Here is a 10,613-nt window from a genome sequence, read left to right on the forward strand (position 1 = left end):
ATATTCTGACCCATAAGAGCGGCAGTTCGGGGCAAGGCTAGGTTTAAATAAGCATGGCTGACAAATGAATCCAAATGTATATTTCTCTCATGTACTTTCTTGATTTCTCTCTCTTTTAAATCCCCATTTTGGGTAACACGCGCCATAGTGTGTTGGCCCGTTATACTAAGTCCTAATCAATATCTAGACTGTGTTTTGTGTATGTGTAATTTTATCATCATTTTAGCTTGCTAGTAAATAAATAATCAACTAAGATTGGTGTGGTAAACTCATTGGTGAAGCCCGGGTCCGTGCAGATTCCCGGATTATGCGACGTTCAGAATGAGACTGTAGAGGAAATTGATTAATTTAGCGACTGTTGTAAAATCGATATTCTGATATCCTTTGAGTTAATTTGGGAAAGAGAAACTCAATCAAAATACTGTTCCCATGGTGCCCCAGGTTGATGAGTTAATAATTGCTTGATTCATCGCTTAATTCATTTAATCACGCAATTATAAACCGTTAATCATTCGATGAGCAACAGTCGTCACATTAACTAATACAACGTCACGACAATCTAAACCAGGCCAGAACTTGTCCGTGTAGACCAATTTGGGTTTTCAATCTCTCCAAAAGAATGTGGTGATCGATGGTATCAAAAGCAGCACTAAGGTCTAGGAGCACGAGGACAGATGCAGAGCCTCGGTCTGACGTCATTAAAAGGTCATTTACCACCTTCACAAGTGCAGTATCAGTGCTATGATGGGGTCTAAAACCAGACTGAAGCATTTCGTATACATTCTTTGTCTTCAGGAAGGCAGTGAGTTGCTGCACAACAGCTTTTTTCTAAAAATATTGAGAGGAATGGGAGATTCGATGTAGGCCGATAGTTTTTTATATTGTCTCGGTCAAGGTTTGGCTTTTTCAAGAGAGGCTTTATTACTGCCACTTTTAGTGAGCTTGGTACACATCCGGTGGATAGAGAGACATTTATTATGTTCAACATAGGAGGGCCAAGCACAGGAAGCAGCTAATTCAGTAGTTTAGTTGGAATAGGGTCCAGAATCCAGCTTGAGGGTTTAGAGGCCATGATTATTTTCATCATTGTGTCAAGAGATATAGTACTAAAACACTTGAGTGTCTCCCTTGATCTTAGGTCCTGGCAGAGTTGTGCAGACTCAGGACAACTGAGCTTTGGAGGAATACGCAGATTTAAAGAGTCCATAATTTGCTTTCTAATGATCATGATCTTTTCCTCAAAGAAGTTCATGAATTTATTACTGCTGAAGTGAAAGCCATCCTCTCTTGGGGAATGCTGCTTTTTAGTTAGCTTTGCGACAGTAACAAAAAGACATTTAGGATTGTTCTTATTTTCCTCAATTAGGTTGGAAAAATAGGATGATCGAGCAGCAGTGAGGGCTCTTCAATACTGCACGGTACTGTCTTTCCAAGCTAGTCGGAAGACTTCCAGTTTGGTGTGGCGCCATTTCCGTTCCAATTTTTTGGAAGCTTGCTTCAGAGCTCGGGTATTTTCTGTATACCAGGGAGATAGTTTCTCATGACAAATGTTTTTAGTTTTTAGGGGTGCAACTGCATCTAGGGTATTGCGCAAGGTTAAATTGAGTTCCTCAGTTAGGTGGTTAACTGATTTTTGTCCTCTGACATCCTTGGGTAGGCACAGGGAGTCTGGAAGGGCATCAAGAAATCTTTGGGTTGTCTGAGAATTTATCGCACGAATTTGGGGTCTGAGCAGATTATTTGTTGCGATTTCAAACATAATAAAATGGTGGTCCAATAGTCCAGGATTATGAGGAAAAATATTAAGATCCACAACATTAATTCCATGGGACAAAACTAGGTCCAGAGTATGACTGTGGCTGTGAGTAGGTCCGGAGACATGTTGGACAAAACCCACTGAGTCGATGATGGCTCCGAAAGCCTTTTGGAGTGGGTCTGTGGACTTTTCCATGTGAATATTAAAGTCACCAAAAATTTGAATATTATCAGGTATGACTACAAGGTCCGATAGGAATTCAGGGAACTCAATGAGGAACACTGTATATTGCCCAGGAGGCCTGTGAACAGTAGTTATAAAAAGTGATTGAGTAGGCTGCATAGATTTCATGACTAGAAGCTCAAAAGACTAAAACATTTTTCTTTTTTTGTAAATTGAAATTTGCTATCGTAAATGTTAGCAACACCTCCGCCTTTGCGGGATGCGCGGGGGATATGGTCACTAGTGTAACCAGGATGTGAGGCCTCATTTAACACAGTAAATTCATCAGGCTTAAGCCATGTTTCAGTCAGGCCAATCACATCAAGATTATGATCAGTGATTAGTTCATTGACTATAACTGCCTTGGAAGTGAGAGATCTAACATTAAGTAGCCCTATTTTGAGGTGTGAGGTATCACGATCTCTTTCAATAATGGCAGGAATGGAGGAGGTCTTTATTCTAGTGAGATTGCTAAGGCGAACACCGCCATGTTTAGTTTTGCCCAACCTAGGTCGAGGCACAGACACGGTCTCAATGGGGATAGCTGAGCTGATTACACTGACTGTGCTAGTGGCAGACTCCACTAAGCTGCCAGGCTGGCTAACAGCCTGCTGCCTGGCCTGCACCCTATTTCATTGTGGAGCTAAGGGAGTTAGAGCCCTGTTTATGTTCGTAGATAAGATGAGAGCACCCCTCCAGCTAGGATGGAGTCCGTCACTCCTCAACAGGCCAGGCTTGGTCCTGTTTGTGGGTGAGTCCCAGAAAGAGGGCCAATTATCTACAAATTCTATCTTTTGGGAGGGGCAGAAAACAGTTTTCAACCAGCGATTGAGGTGTGAGACTCTGCTGTAGAGCTCATCACTCCCCCTAACTGGGAGGGGGCCAGAGACAATTGCTCGATGCCGACACATCTTTCTAGCTGATTTACACGCTGCATCTATGTTGCGCTTGGTGACCTCTGACTGTTTCATCCTAACATCGTTTCATCCTAACAATATCCCTATACTCTCTACACTCAACGGTTTTAGATTTAGCCAGCACCATCTTCAGATTACCTTTAACGTCGGTAGCCCTGCCTCCTGGTAAACAGTGTATGATCGCTGGATGATTCGTTTTAAGTCTAATACTGCGGGTAATGGAGTTGCCATGGACTACGGTTTTCAACTTGTCAGAGCTAATGGTGGGAGCCTTCGGCGTCTCAGACCCCGTAACGGGAGGAGTAGAGACCAGAGAAGGCTCGGCCTCAGACTCCGACCCGCTGCTTAAAACCTCTCTGGGCTAGGTGGGACGTTAGCGTCCCACTCTATTCAACAGCCCGTGGAATCGCGTGGCGCGAAATACAAATACCTCCATTTGAAAGGAGGTATTTGAAAGACAAGACTCTCATTAATCCAACCACGCTGTCCGATTTCAAAAAGGCTTTACAGCGAAAGCAAAACATTCGATTATGTCAGGAGAGTACCCAGCCAAAAATAATCACACAGCCATTTTCAAAGCAAGCATATATGTCACAAAAACCCAAACCACAGCTAAATGCAGCACTAACCTTTGATGATCTTCATCAGATGACACTCCTAGGACATTATGTTATACAATACATGCATGTTTTGTTCAATCAAGTTCATATTTATATCAAAAAACAGCTTTTTACATTAGCATGTGATGTTCAGAACTAGCATACCCACCGAAAACTTCCGGTGAATTTACTAAATTACTCATGATAAACGTTGACAAAATACATAACAATTATTTTAAGAATTATAGATACAGAACTCCTTTATGCAAACGCTATGTCAGATTTTAAAATAGCTTTTCGGCGAAAGCACATTTTGCAATATTCTGAGTACATAGCTCAGCCATCACGGCTAGCTAATTTGACACCCACCAAGTTTGGGGCAACCTAAACTCAGAATTACTATTTGAAAAATTGGATTAGCTTTGCTGTTCGTCGTCAGAATGCACTCCCAGGACTTCTACTTCAACAACAAATGTTGTTTTGGTTCCAAATAATCCATAGTTATATCCAAATACCTCCGTTTTGTTCGTGCGTTCAGGTCACTATCCGAAGGTTAACGTGCAAGCGCATTTTGTGAGAGAAAAAATTCAAAATATTCCTTTACCGTACTTAGAAGCATGTCAAACGCTGTTTAAAATCAATTTATATGCTATTTTTCTCGTAAAATAGCGGTAATATTCCAACCGGACAACGTTGTATTCATTCAAAGAGTGAAAGAAAAAAATGGTGAGGTCTCGTGAATGCGCATCTCCAGTCTCACTGTCCCCAGGCAGACCACTTACAAACTCTGCTGCTGTACTTTGCCCAGAGACAGGAGACGCGTCATTCCGCTTTCTGAACGCTTTAGAGAGCCAATGGAAGCCTTAGAAAGTGTCACGTAACAGCACAGATTCTGTAATTTCGATAGAGATGCAACAGAAGGACTACAAATTGTCAGACAGGCCACTTCCTGCATGGAATCTTCTCAGGTTTTTGCCTGCCATATGAGTTCTGTTATACTCACAGACACCATTCAAACAGTTTTAGAAACTGAAGAGTGTTTTCTATCCAAATCTACTAATTATATGCATATTCTCATTTCTGGGCAAGAGTAGTAACCAGTTTTAATCGGGTACGTTTTTTATCCGGCCGTGAAAATACTGCCCCCTAGCCCAGACAGGTTAATGGGGACCCGCTCCGACCCGCTGCTTAATTCAACCATACTGACAGTCTCTAAGATGCTAATAGTGTCTCCTTCAACCATACTGACAGTCTCTAAGATACTAATAGTGTCTCATTCAACCATACTGACAGTCTCTAAGATATAAATAGTTTTCTCCTTCAACCATACTGACAGTCTCTAAGATACTAATAGTGTCTCATTCAACCATACTGACAGTCTCTAAGATGCTAATAGTGTCTCATTCAACCATACTGACAGTCTCTAAGATATAAATAGTTTTCTCCTTCAACCATACTGACAGTCTCTAAGATACTAATAGTGTCTCATTCAACCATACTGACAGTCTCTAAGATGCTAATAGTGTCTCATTCAACCATACTGACAGTCTCTAAGATAATAACAGTGTCTCCTTCAGCCGTACTAACAGTCTCTAAGATACTAGTAGTGTCTCCTTTAACCATACTGACAGTCTCTAATATACTAGTAGTGTCTCTGTCAATGTGACTGCCAGATTCCTTGAGAGGCCTATGGCACCTTGGAAAGTTCTTCCTGCGTTATATAAACTCCACCAGCATAGAGGTCAGAGGAGGGAAAGAGAGAGAGATAGATAGAGAGAGAGAGATAGAGAGCTATAAAAAGAGAGAGATGGAAGAGAGGGAAGATCAAATAAAGATATAAATAAAGGCGTTAAGATAGAATGGGTCAAACCTGTATCATGATAATCATGGTCATCAAAAGCAAACCTTTCATTTTTTAATACAGTCTTGTTGATAGAGGAGGAACAACAGATCAGGGGGAAATTGGAACCAGAGGGACGGCAGCTTAGCAGTGAGCATCCAAAAAGCTGGGAAGAAAGAGAAAGAGGAGAAATATAAACATTGTATCAGACAGGTTGGCCTCTCGGCAGCTCTAGTCAAACCATGGATACACCCCCGGAGAGCACTCCTTATCTTACCTCTGAAGCATACTAGATACAGTTCGATATTTTATGATAACTTGGGGATAGTTTTCTTTATTCTTACATATGAACACAAAATGGCAGCGTCTCAAATGACACCCCATCAAATATTTAGATATTAGTACAATTTATCATTTAATACCATCTCTGTGAAACCTATTCTTTATAGGGAAAATAATATCATTTTGGAAGCACACAATCACCTTCAAACACTGAACAATATTGAGTTGTTCCTAATCATGTGACTTCACCAGGGCAAACTCAGGACCCTACATTAGGTCCATCAGGCTTGGGTTTGGAGAAGGTCCCAATCAGGCTGTGGCCAAGACTGAGGTTAACATAATGTGTTTTTTAATGGAGAATCATGGCTGCTGTCTATCATCTGTCAACAGGTGACTCCCATTGTGAAACCATTGGCACAATTGGTAATTTTCCCGAGACAAAATCTCTGTCTGGCTTACTGGTCTTAGCCTTAGTCACCACAGCAAGGTTCTACTTTGCCAGGATGTGGGTGATGATTCATCTCCCGAAATGCCTTGCAGGTGGATCATACAGTAGAAGATTTCTGTTGTTTTTAGAACATAGCCTCAGACCTTCCAATAAGCAACGCTTGTTCATAACATATGAATAGGTATCTATGACAATGCCAATTGGACAACATTCTCAGCAATGACTTCATTCTCACAGACAATTCTAGATCTGTAGACTTCATGTCATCTTGTAAGGTGTGAATTCTGCACCACATGGTTTAGATGAGGAACTCTCACTGTTCACTAGCAAAGCTCTGCAGGATGTATACATGCAAAGAAAGCCGTGAAGATGGGGCGATGATGTTAAATCATGTTACCTATGTACATCGACAGACTGGGACCAGAAATCAGCCTGCACATTTCTAACACTTCTAGCCTGTTTCCCCTTGAGGCCTCGTTAGTAGCCAAATAATGATCATTCTCTGCAAAACCCCCAATTTAGACCGGTACACAGGGCTAAAGATGAATCAGGCCCATTTGGCATTTGCCCGTCTGACCTATGGCCAATCCGTTTCTGTCGATGTACTCCAACACACCTGCATCCCTTTCCAAGTGGACTGTAACTATCTCCTAAAATCAGAAGATGGTATCAGACATGCCTCTTCCTTCCACTTCCCTGCCAACTGCCTGAGATTCCGGGTCTGGAATTCCTTATTACTGGAAACAAGCTGTTCCCTGTCTTAGTGCATCATCTCCTTCCCAGAAACACACGGAGAGTCATCCGGAAAAATGTCCATACGCCTATCATCTTCCACCTCTCTCCACTGTCTAGACACGAGACAGGCTCAAGAAAAGTCCAGAAAACCCGGGATGCTCCCAGCCTTACCTCACCTGAGAGAATGAGAGAGCACTTCCCACCATGGAAGAATCTGCAGCGTTTCCAGAGCATGTCTGATATTCACGGTTTTCTGATATCCCCAAAGGTGGGATTTTTCAGAATGTTACTCCATTTGACTCCCCTCACTCTCTTTGGCAAGGCTTGAAAGAAAGAGACCAAATAAAACAGTAAGATAGACAAGGTAGAATAGATCCAGAATAGAGGGGTGGATTTAGGGCCGGCTCCAGACAGACGCAACATAAGTGGTCACTTAGGGCCCCAAATACACACACAGTACATTCGGAAAGCATTTAGACCCCTTTACTTTTTCAACATTTTGTTACGTTAGAGTCTTATTCTAAAATGGATTAAATTGTTTGTTTTTTACCCTCATCAATCTACACACAATATCCCATAATGACAAAGCAAAAACAGGTTTTTAGAAATGTTTGCTAATTTATGAAAAACAAAAAACAGCAATATCACATTTACATAAGTATTCAGACCCTTTAGTCAGTACTTTGTTGAAGCACCTTTGGCAGTGATTACAGCCTCGAGTCATCTTTGGTATGACGCTAAAAGCTTGGCACACCTGTATATGGGGAGTTTCTACCATTCTTCTCTGCAGATCCTCTCAAGCTCTGTCAGTTTGGATGGGGAGAGCCGCTGCACAGCTATTTTCAGGTCTCTCCAGAGATGTTTGATCGAGTTCAAGTCCGGGCTCTGGCTGTGCCACTCAAGAAAATTCAGAGACTTGTCCCGAAGCCACTCCTGCGCTGTCTTGGCTGTGTGCTTAGGGTCGTTGTCCTGTTGGAAGGTGAACCATCACCCCAGTCTGAGGTCCTGAATGCTCTGGAGCAGGTTTTCATCAAGGATCTCTCTGTACTTTGCTCCGTTCATCTTTCCCTTAATCCTGACTAGTCTACCAGTCCATGCCGCTGAAAAATATTTCCACAGCATGATGCTGCCACAACCATGCTTCACCTTAGGGATGGTGCCTGGTTTCCTCCAGATGTGACACTTGGCATTCAGGCCAAAGAGTTCAATCTTGGTTTCATCAGACCAGAGAGTCTTGTTTCTCATGGTCTGAGAGTCCTTTAGTTGGCTTTTGGCAAACTCCAAGCGGGCTGTCATGTTCCTTTTACTGAGGAGTGGCTTCCGTCTGGCCAATCTACCATAAGGGCCTGATTGGTGGAGTGCTGCAGAGATGGTTGTCCTTCTGGAAAGTTCTCCCACCGCCATAGAGGAACTCTGGAGCTCTATCAGAGTGACAATCGGGTTCTTTGTCACCTCTCTGAACAACGCCCTTCTTCCATGATTGCTCAGTTTGGCCGGGTGGCCAGCTGTAGGAAGAGTCTTGGTAGTTCCAAACTTCTTCCATTTAAGAATGATGGAGGCCACTGTGTTCTTGGGGACCTTCAATGCTGAAAACATTTTTTGGTACCCTTCCCCAGATCTGTGCCTCGACACAATCCTGTCTCGGAGCTCTACAAAAAATTCCTTCGACCTCATGGCTTGGTTTTAGCTCTGACATGCACAGCCAACTGTGGGACCTTATATAGACAGGTGTGTGCCTTTCCAATCAACTAAATTTACCACAGGTTGACTCCGATCAAGTTGTAGTAACATATCAAGAATGATGATGGAAATAGGATGCACCTGAGCTCAATTTCGAGTCTCATAGCAAAGGGTCTGAATACTTATGTAAATAAAGTTTTTTTTTATAAAAAAATGTAATTAGCAAAAAAAAATTCAACCTGTTTTCGCTTTATCATTATGGGGTATTGTGTGTAGATTTGTGAGGAAAAATGATCATGTTAATACATTTTACAAAAAGTCTGTAAGGTAACAAAATTAGGAAAAATGGAAGAGGTCAGAATACTTTCCAAATGTACTGTATATATATGTACTGTATATATATATATATATATATATATATATATATGTTCAAATGTACAGTATATATATAATTATTATTTTATAATTTTTTTGGAACTCAGTCGGGGTCTCAACTTATTGTTGAGAGTTAGAATAGTAGAATACACAAGGTGCAAGTTCGTAATGTGGTTGTGCATCAGCAAGTTTTCACTTGCTATGTCAGTCACTGACAGTCACTCAATTAGCCATGTCAGCTAGCAATTTTTAGATTGGTAAATGAGTCTAGCCAGCTATCTAACAGTAGCGATGTGTGGGTAAAATTACTGGGAAGCCAGAAAAGTTATATTACAACCTATGTGTTGTGATAATTGTGTTGTTTGCTCTATAACCTGTTAGTTCATATGCCTTGCCACCGTGATATATAGGCCTAAAGGCCGAGACAATAAGAAGACACAGTGGCAGAGTAAATTCAACCACGCCTTTGTTTCATCACAAAACATAATGTCTGTAACAAACAGTTACATGACCTACAGCATGGTAAACCAAGTGAACATTTTCGACATTTTCAGACTCCTGAACAACCACTGATTTATAACCACGGAGAGTTACCACAAGTTGCAAAGAAAACAGGAGCTGCCTCCACTATTCCAACACCATTTCAACTTCAACATCATCAAATCACCTCTGCTTAGTCTAATACAGTGACAACTAAAAGACACAAAAAACGATTTAGTCCAATCAACGTAAGCTAAAAATGATGTCGCTGTCCATGGTACTGATTTGTGTGTGTGTGTGTGTGTGTGTGTGTGTGTGTGTGTGTGTGTGTGTGTGTGTGTGTGTGTGTGTGTGTGTGTGTGAGTGTGCAAGTAGAATAAACATGTTGACTCACCGTACCTGTAAAGAAACACCAATGCCATCCTCCTCTCTTTCATATTTCCGAAACGGTCTATCACTCTGTCATACAGTACGTGCTTTTAGTATTTGTTGTCCTTGGCTAACTGGCTAAATTGCTTGCTCGCTAGCCTAACTTCCTTTCATGGGCAACAATGCACCAGGCCAGCTAGTTAATATTAGCCTATTACATCAAGCTACTTTTTGAACTTCCATCCTCTCAGGCCAGGGTCACAATATATCAATCTATGGCTGGATCAGAATAGCCAGTATGAAGAATTAAGTAAAACCACAAGTCCAAATCTCTATATCCACTCATGGCTGATTTAGGATAGGGAAGATTTTAGCAAGCTAGCTTGCCACCGAAGGACAATGACACAATGAGATGCAACAATTCAAGTTTTTTCTGTAAATGACATTCAGCTTTGTTGTGATTGGTGTGAAGCCAAATCCAAACTGGCTTCCCTTGACACTCTTTTTTGGTGCGCCAGGATCATTCACAGTTGAGCTCACTCAGTTTAGCTCAACGCTGATTGGGTATTATTTTATACTTTTGGGTAGAATCTCGCATAGGGCCCTCAAAAGGCTAGAGCCAGCCCTGGGTGGATGGAGAAGTGATGGAAGAAGGATGGGGTGTTCAATAAGCGTATAGGCCATCTCAGGGCCATCCATGCACTAGCTAAGCCTTCTCTGTCACAGACTGTTATTCTCCATTTGTTTCCCATAAAGACCCTATGGAAGTGTTTAGCTGCCTTTATCGGCCTGCATCCTCTCGGGTATATAACATTTGCTGCTTGCTTGCCGAAGCTGTCCTAATAAAGTTTATTGAAAAATATAGGGAGCCATATGTAGAGCGAAGTGTGACGATGGCAGACTGAACAAA

Source organism: Salmo salar, chromosome 14, assembly GCF_965601325.2.
Source record: "Salmo salar chromosome 14, fSalSal1, whole genome shotgun sequence".
NCBI lineage: Eukaryota > Metazoa > Chordata > Actinopteri > Salmoniformes > Salmonidae > Salmo > Salmo salar.